We start from the raw sequence: 8,194 nt of genomic DNA, 5'->3' as shown, positions 1-8,194 counted from the left end.
TTAATTAGTCTTCTTCATAAATATATGTTGCATGAAGTTTTTTGATAGTCCTCAACTTGTCCCATATATAACTGGTATTAATTTTGCCCCATAATACTAAGGTCTAAGAAATTTAATTTTGATTCATCATGCTAAATCAAATATCCTCCAAACCTCTCCATAACTTACTGTCAGCAAATTCAATTTAGTCAGTATTGGAACTCTCCCATGAAACAGTAAAACATCCGGAATTTACATCATGCCTGGAAACCAGTCCATCACGATTTTCTCCTTACCATTGTTCCTTAATGTCTCACCACTGCAGGTGAGCAATGACCTTGGCTGTCTCTCAGGCACTGATTCTCTCAGAGTCAAACCAAACTCTAGTTCTCCTTGCTGACCATCAGACAGCACACAGCAATCTTCCGACCCACTCCCAATAGACAATGTTTGCTATCTGGACCCACATTTCCATAGCAAGAGAAAATGCCAAAGCCACCTTCGTAAATCTCAAGTGACTTCATACTTGCCGACTAGCCACGTCTTCTGCTCCACTGAAAACTCACGTTCATTGTCCACCTCTCTCGGGTAATGCTCCCTTAGAAAAGCCGTTCATTGCTCTCTTGACTGTATCCCTTGTGGGAACTCAGACTGTTTATCATGAGGATTTCTGAATTTTAGGGAATAGAATGGGCACAGAGAGAGAAGATGCTTTATTTTTTCTTGATCAGAATCCACAGAAGCAAGGCAACCTGAGACACCAGATGTGTGTGTTTGTGTGTGTGGGAGAGAGAGAGAGAAAGTAGACAGGAAGGTGATGGGAAAAACAGATTCCCGTTACGAATTCTTTGTAAGCACTTACAACCACAGTCTTTTGAGTACTAGGGGAAGCTTCATAAGACAGCATACAGAAAAGTTACACAAACTCTTTGTAAAGACTTTACTTTCCCTTTGTTTCATTGCAACAAATACAAAATTGGAGAGGATTATTTATTAACTTAATTTCTAAAATTGCATGCTCAGTTGAATAAACATAAGCAAAAACAATAAAGTGGAGTATAGAGGTTAATACCAAGAGAAGAATTTTAAAGTTATTCAAATTCTATTATTCCAAAATGAAAGACTGCTTTTATGTATCTATTTAGTTTCAAAATATTAAGTGGTTACAACTGTTTTTGTTACATGGATTGCTCATATGATGCTTGAGTCAAGGCTTTTAATGTGCTTGTCACTAGAATAATGGTCATTGTACCCAATAGGTGAGCTTTTTATCCCTCCCCTCCCCCGCCAACCCTCCCACCTTTTTCTCTTCTTGGTTTCCAATGTCCTTTATATCTTTGTGCCCATGAGTACCCATGTATTTCTGAGAAAATGTGTTGTTTGTTTTTCCACTCCTGAGATACTTCACTTAGGATACTGTTATCTTGTTCTACTCAAGTTGCTGCAAAAGACATTATTCCGTTCCTTCTTATGGCTGAGTGGTACTCTATGGTATATATACAGAGGATGCCAGAATAATTATACGCATTCTAAGAAAGGAAAAAACGGCATTAAATTTGTAATACTCAAGTCACATCTGACTTCTGCAATTACAAGAGGTATTCAACGTGACTTGGATTCATCCTTTTTATTTTTTTTAATTTTTTTCAAGAGATCTTTATTAGATCCACAGAAGAATTCTAGAAAATGAAAAAGTATCTCAAAGCACAGCAAAATATTGGTTTAATAATGATGAAATATAGGATCTTATGCTTGAAAAATATGGAACGCTTCACGAATTTGCGTGTCATCCTTGTGCAGGGGCCGTGCTAATCTCCATATCGTTCCAATTTTAGTATATGTGCTGCCAAAGCAAGCACTGGATTCATCTTTTTATTAGTATATATTGAGTGCTACAATTTCAATGCAGTTTGTTCCTTTCTTAAAATGTGTTTATATTTTTTGGCACCTTCTGAATATACCACATTCATTTTGTACACTCATGAACTGATAAGCACTTAGGTTGAAAGAGAGAATTGTGCTGTGCTAAACATTTGAGTGCAGGTGTCTCTTTGATAAAATTATTCCTTTTCTTTTGGCTAAATACATAGGGATGGGATTGCAGCATCAAATGGTAGGTCTCCATTTGTTGCTTTGAGGAATCTCCATTCTGTTTTCCACAAAGGTTGTGCTAATTTGCAATCCCCCATCCATGTACAGGTGTTCCTTTTTCTGCATCCATGCCAGAATCTATATTTTTTCTTTTTTTTTACTTTTGAGTAATGGCCATTCTGACAGGGGTGAGGTGGCATCTCATTATGGTTTTAATTTGCATTTCCCTGATGATTAGTACTGTATTGAATATTTTTTCATATATTTCTTAGCCATTTGTGTAAATTTTGGAAAGATTTGTGTATTTTGCCCAGTTTAATCTTACTGATTTTTTTGCTGTTGTTGTGCTTTGTAGATTCTGGATATCAGCCTTATGTGGGATGCATAGTTTGCAAATCTTTTCTCCCATTCTGTACATTGTCTGTTTGCACAGTGGTTTACTTCCTTTGCTGTGCAGAAGCTTTTTATATTTTTTAATGAAGCATAAGGATTTAACCACCTTTGCATTTGTGAGACTTAAAAAATAGATTTAGCCTAGATTAGAACAATCACAATGACAAATAAATTGGCAGCCAATCCTGTTTTCTCATGTCTAAGAAAAGCACACATCCTTAACAACAGAGAGAACCGATTAAAAGAAAAGTGAGACTTGATAAACAGATGAGTGCCTTCCTCCTCCTGTACTAAGATAATGTGTCAATAGTGACATCATATGACATAGAGAAGATACTACACAATCATTTGCAGGAATAATTACTTTTCTTTTCATGCATTGCAAAGAGATAGAAATTGTCCTACTTGATTAATTGCATTACTATTCTTACTACCATGTATATAATAGTAATGAAAATGAAATGTAATGACGGAGTTTCCCTCATTTTAACAAATAAAAGAGTAAAAGAGAAAAAAATGGAACAAAAGAACTAAAGAAATTAAACTTGCTTTTGCTTGCTACAGCAATTCCAATAATCCACTCCATCAATAGTTGTTGGTTGTTTTTTTTTTTTTTTTATTTGTCAAGGTTAACTTTGCAGTGGTTTTTCCAAGTTTCTATTTCAGCTTAAGATTGCTCAGATTTTTAAAGTATTGGTTCTAAAACTATTGAAAACATATTTGATTTTATTATGGATGACCAAATTTTTAAGGATGTAAGTATGTACAAACACACACAAGATGAAAGAAGAAAAATTGAAAGGAAAAGAGAAAAAAGGAAAAAAATCTTAGAATGTATGCCAAAGACTCAATTATTCATACTACTGTTTTAGTTCTTTTTGAGTTTACATTAGCTATGCTAATAATTATTTGGCAATAACAAAACAATCCCCGACATCTTAGTGGGCAACCATCTTACAACAACAAAGATTATTTGGCAATACTTAGTGGCAACCGTCTTTGGACAACAAAGGTTTATTTCCTGCAGATGTTGTTTGTCCTTCACAGTCCAACTGCACCTTGGTGTCATAATCTTCATTGCAAGAGTCAAGCTTAGGGGCAGTGCCTGTATATGGACACTGGCTCCATATACTGAGGGTGGAGGGTTCAACCCTGGCCCTGACTAACCTGCAACAATAACAACAGCAAAAAAAGAGAGTCAAGCTTAAAGTAGAGTCCTTCCTTGTTTTTATGTTAGAAGAGGAAAAACAATGCTGGAACCATAAAATGCCCTTAAAGCTTCCAGACGGCAGACTTACCCACCACCTTCACTCTTGTTACACTGGCCAGGCGTATTCACATGGCCAAGGCCTCCTGTAAACAGGGACAAAGCACAGGAAGATGGTCTCTCAGGGAGGAGCTTTGCAAATCACATTGCCATTGGCCATATGCATTCATTTTCTCTATCCCAGTATGGGACTAAACAATTAGGAACAATAATGCAATCTACCTCAAAAATCCTGTCAATATTTTACTCCTTATAAATTGTATTAAAATCGTATTCTTCAATGACTCAAAATGGAACTACTTGGAATTTGTTTCACTCCATTAAAAGCATAGCGCTGGGCCTCCTTAGTTTCTGTTTCCTTATAACTCCATAAAAGAATGATAAAAAAAGGAAAGGAATACGCAACCAGTATCCAAAAGTTTCAATGTAAAAAGCTTCTATGTAAAAACTAAAGATGGGAGGCGTAGGTCGGAGGATCCTTTGAGCTCAGGAGTTTGAGACCAGTGTGAGAAAGAATGAGACCCCATCTCCCCCATCCAAAATAATACAATTAGCTGGGCATGGTGGCAGGTGCTTGTCGCCCCAGCTACTTGGGAGGCTGAGATAAAATCACTTCAGGTCAGAAGTTTGAGGTTGCTGTGAGGTAGGCTGACATCACAGACTCTAGCCTGGGCAACAGAATGAGACAGTCTCAGAAAAAAAAAAAAAGAGTGGGTGGCCAAAAAGACATAGTCTTTTTGATCATAAAAAGATGTTCAGTCATGGGTGGCGCCTGTGGCTCAAAGGAGTAGGGCGCCATATGCTGGAGGTGGTGAGTTCAAACCCAGCCCTGGCCAAAAACTGCAAAAAAAAAAAAAAAAAATAGATGTTCAGTCATTAACCATTATGGAAATAAAAGTTGAAACTATAATGGACTATCACTATATATGTAATGAAATAATTATACTTGATCAAATATAAAATTCTGAGAAGGATGCAAAGAAATTTGGTCTTTTGTACACTGCTCAGGGGGATGTAACATGGTGCAACCACTCTGGCAAATACTTGCACAGTTTCTTACAAAACCATGTGCACTTATCGTATGACCCAACAATTGCATACCTGCACATTTATCCTAAAGAAATCAAAACTTATGGTCACTAAAAGGCCTACCTATAAATGCTCATAGCGGCTTTATTGATAATAACCAAAAAATATTTTCCAACAGGTGAGTGATTAAGACGCACTGTGACACATCAATACAGTGGAATACTTACTACCCAGTAATACAAAGAAATAAATTAGTTATAGATACTTAGGTAACAATTTGAATGAACCAGAAAGGCAGCAACAATAGCCAGTCTCAAAAGATTCCACATCTATGACATTCCTGAAATGGCAAAATAAAATGTCTCGAAAATGACAAACTCTTAGAAAAGTAAAAAAGATTACTGATTATTAGGAGATAGTGGTGGTAGGAATCGAGGTGACTATTAGGTTAACATAAGAGAGTTTCCTTTGTGGCCATGGATTATTTCTCTGTATTAGTTTCATAAATCTGTACACACAGTAAAATTGTGAAGAACTATACAGGATGTGAGAACTGGTAAAATTTTAATAATGTCTGCAGTGTAGGGATTATACCAAGAGAAAATTAGTGGTTTTGAGATTACATTGATACTACGGTTAGATGGGATATAACCATTGGGGGAAGTTAAAATCCAGGCAAGAATAGCTGAAACTGAAAATAGGAAACCCATAGAGAAAATACATTAAAGCCAAGATTGATAAAGCTAATAAACTGCCAGCCAGACTGACCAGGAAAAAACAGAGAGGAAACAAATAACAACTGTAAAGAATGGAGGAAGGGATGTCACGACGCCCAGGAATGTAGCTAATTGTGCCAATCACAGAGAGTTCATATTTTCAATATCTAATCATCTGTCTTATAACTTGTTAATAAGAAAGCTAACAGGTCAATTAAAAGTAGACAAAATGTAGCAGTCACTTCACCAAAGGGTATATATAAATTATTAATTAGTACATAAAAATGCTCTGTTTTCTAATCAGAAGAATGCAAACTAAAAACACAAGAAATTACCACTGCACACAGCCCAGAATAACCAGACTTCTTATAAAATCCTGATCTCAGCAGGTTTGGGGACGTATCTAGAACAGCTATCACGCTCATACATTGTTAGAAATGCAAAACGGTAAAACTAATTCTGCAAAATTGTTAGGCACTTTCCCTGGGATACTACAAAGCCAGAAAGAGGAACTAAGGACATATGGAACAACATAAACAGGGTGGAAAGTTTTCCTGACACGGACCTGTGCTCTTGCAACTCTTTTTTGCTTTCTGTTAGTTTGTTTTTAAATAGGGAAGGTGAGAAAGCTCACAGATAAATCACGATGCAAGTCAATTCAGGTGACAATCGTGTGCTAGAGAAAGCTCCCCACGAGAAGAAAGCCCAGATGTTAAACCTGTACTGTGGAGCATCAGACTGTGCTTATATTGTTAAAAAAAAATAGGAGCTGGACAGTGGACGGGAGGAAATCAATCTCATTTCAATCTTTCAGTTTCTCTGTGCTTGCTGACAGACACACACACAATATATACATAAACCAGCCCATTTCCCCTTTCTAGATACCTGGTGTTAACTAAAGACCAATTAGATCTGTGGGAGGCAGAAAGAACTTTATTTCCTAAACGTGTACTGCAGATGGAGGAGATGCAGCCCCTTTGGTATAAAACAAAAGCACGTTCTAAGGAGGGGCTGGAGAATAGAAAATTATAAAGGCAAAATCTGCAGAGCAGACGAAGAGAGTGAGGGGAGTGAGGAACAGATTCTTTTTCTTTTTATGAGGGTGGGGAGACAGTTTTACTTTGTCATCCTGGTAGAGTGCCCTGGCATCATAGCTCACAGCAACTTCAAACTCTTGGGCTCAAGTGACTCTCTTGCCTCAGCCTCCCATGAAGAAGAGACTCTTGATGGATAGCCTTCAAGTCCCAAATCACCAGCATTTCTTAATTGGGTGTTCCCAGGTGGGCATTAGTAGATATGAAGTGGTCTGGTTGGTGGTCAGAAGGGAAATTTCCAGCTGAGTTTATTTTCCATGTTGTCTCAGGAGCTGTTAATTACAGAAAAACAGTTTCTGCAACACTTTCCAAGGCCACACCTGACTTCTTCTCCCTCATCTCGCCATGGCCCCTTGGTTCTGCTCTGAACTTTTGAGCCACAGATGATTCATCTTGTCTGTCACCCGGGAGCATACCTTGAGACTAGTGATAAAGCAAGTTTAATTCAACAGAAGCGTGCTACTATATCATGGATCTCACTGCAGAAAAAACTAAATACTCATCCAACCCAGAAGTCATTCCTCAGCAGGTAGGAGGAGATATACACAGTGCCAGTCACGACATAGATCGAGTCATGGGTGTAGTACAAATGAAAATCAATAGACAATTAGGTCACGGAGTATCAAAGGCTTCATATATGAAACAGAAGACGCATTCTGATGCAGTGCTAAGGCTTCTCAAATCGTTCTGCCTAATTATCTCCACTAGCAGAGAAGAATGGAAATGCGCTGTGTAGGCCTCAAGGTTCTGACGGGTTGCTGAAGCTACCTGCCACTTGCCAAAATTATTTTGAAGTCATCTGTGTTGTCTGTAAACTCGGGAGTAATTTGTTTGCTAAAAGTCAATTTAGGCATTGTTATTATTTATCAAAGTATCAAACTTTTGCTCGAACATTAATGTGATGTTGACACTGTGACAGGACGCTGAGTTTGTGCTGTCCTGGTAAGTACCACTAAAGCACGCACCCTACTGTTTAAGAAGGTGCAGGAATAGGGAACCCTTTCTGCGTTCTTAAACAAAGAGGACACTTTAAAAAAGAATTACATGAAAGGGGATGCCTCAGACTTCATGTTTTGGCCAAGAAGTTTCATATTTGACCCTTACATTAACCTACGGTGCTATGGCTGAGAAAGTATATTCATGTCCATTTAAAAATAAATGAGAAAATTGGGATAGAGAGAATCTAAATGGCACAGTTTAACATCAGAGCCAAGAGGAGAACACATTATCTGACTTTGAACCCAATGCTAATTCTGTAATCCTTCACCTTGAGAAGAATATAGTAAAAACTGATTTATCTTGGATAACATTTGAGAGAATTTATTTGTACACATACCCAAAGCGGATCTCTTTGCAGGTCAGCCTCAAGTGTACCCTGAGGCCAGTATTGTGGAAGTGTGAATGTATCAAATTGCTAGGCATATCTGTCCCTTATACAGACGTATTTTTCTTTATGCTGACAATGTTACTGTTCGTATTTAAAAGAATGAAACTCAACTGCTCAAATTTGCTAAAGAGAGGAAAGAAAAGATAAGAAAAGGAAAGAAAAGAAAAAGAAAGTAAAGGAAAGGGAAGGGGAGGGGAGGAGGGGAGAGGAGAGGAGGGGAGAGGAGAGAGGAGAGGGG

General features: G+C 37.7%; 1 non-coding gene across 1 annotated transcript; it reads right to left on the bottom strand.

The window, feature by feature from the left end:
• Window positions 1-1,734: 1,734 nt before the first annotated feature.
• On the bottom strand, window positions 1,735-1,838 carry LOC111723357. The gene has a single exon (XR_002771921.1). It is a non-coding gene; the product is annotated as a U6 spliceosomal RNA (small nuclear RNA).
• Between the last annotated feature and the right edge of the window lie 6,356 nt (window positions 1,839-8,194).

This window comes from Otolemur garnettii, unplaced genomic scaffold (genome assembly GCF_000181295.1).
Source record: "Otolemur garnettii isolate 467f Iridium unplaced genomic scaffold, OtoGar3 scaffold00010, whole genome shotgun sequence".
Classification (NCBI taxonomy): domain Eukaryota; kingdom Metazoa; phylum Chordata; class Mammalia; order Primates; family Galagidae; genus Otolemur; species Otolemur garnettii.
The sequence above is the reverse complement of the archived record's forward strand: the minus strand, read 5'-3'. Positions and strand labels throughout refer to the sequence as shown.